Here is a 955-nt window from a genome sequence, read left to right on the forward strand (position 1 = left end):
CTCGGCCCCTGGTGGTCCTAGGTCGTTCCCGCTGCACAGATTCATGCGCCAGGGCCTCCTACAGACAATGCACTTTGATTTATTGCGTTATCTGTAATAGCACCCGAGATATCACCACATATATATTGGATTTTTCCCTGGCCCAGAGTGTCCGGCCCCCTCGAGACGGTGCTTTCGTCGGCCCCTGGTGGTCCGTGGTCGTTCCCGCTGCACAGCTTCTGGCGCCAGGGCCTCCTGCAGATAACTCACTTTGGTTTATTGCGCTATCTCTAATAGCACCCGAGATATCACCAGATATATATTGGATTTTTCCCTGACCCTGAGTGTCCGGCCCCATGAGACGGTGGTTTTCTCGGCCCCTGGTGGTCCGAGGTCGTTCCCGCTGCACAGATTCATGCGCCAGGGCCTCCTGCAGATAATTCACTTTGGTTTATTGCGCTATCTCTAATAGCGCCCGAGATATCAACAGATATATATTGGATTTTTCCCTGACCCTGAGTGTCCGGCCCCATGAGACTGCGGTTTTCTCGGCCCCTGGTGGTCCGAGGTCGTTCCCGCTGCACACATTCATGCGCCAGGGCCTCCTGCAGATAATTCACTATGGTTTATTGCGCTATCTCTAATAGCACCCGAGATATCACCAGATATATATTGGATTTTGCCCTGACCCTGAGTGTCCGGCCCCATGAGACTGTGGTTTTCTCGGCCCCTGGTGGTCCGAGGTTGTTCCCGCTGCACACATTCATGCGACAGGGCCTCCTACAGACAATGCACTTTGATTTATTGCTCTATCTGTAATAGCACCCAAGATATCACCAGATATATATTGGATTTTTCCCTGACCCTGAGTGTCCGGCCCCATGAGACTGTGGTTTCCTCGGCCTCTGGTGGTCCGAGGTCGTTCCCGCTGCACAGATTCATGCGCCAGGGCCTCCTACAGACAATGCACTTTGAT

The sequence above is a fragment of the Nomia melanderi genome, unplaced genomic scaffold (assembly GCF_051020985.1).
Source record: "Nomia melanderi isolate GNS246 unplaced genomic scaffold, iyNomMela1 scaffold0014, whole genome shotgun sequence".
Classification (NCBI taxonomy): Eukaryota; Metazoa; Arthropoda; class Insecta; order Hymenoptera; family Halictidae; genus Nomia; species Nomia melanderi.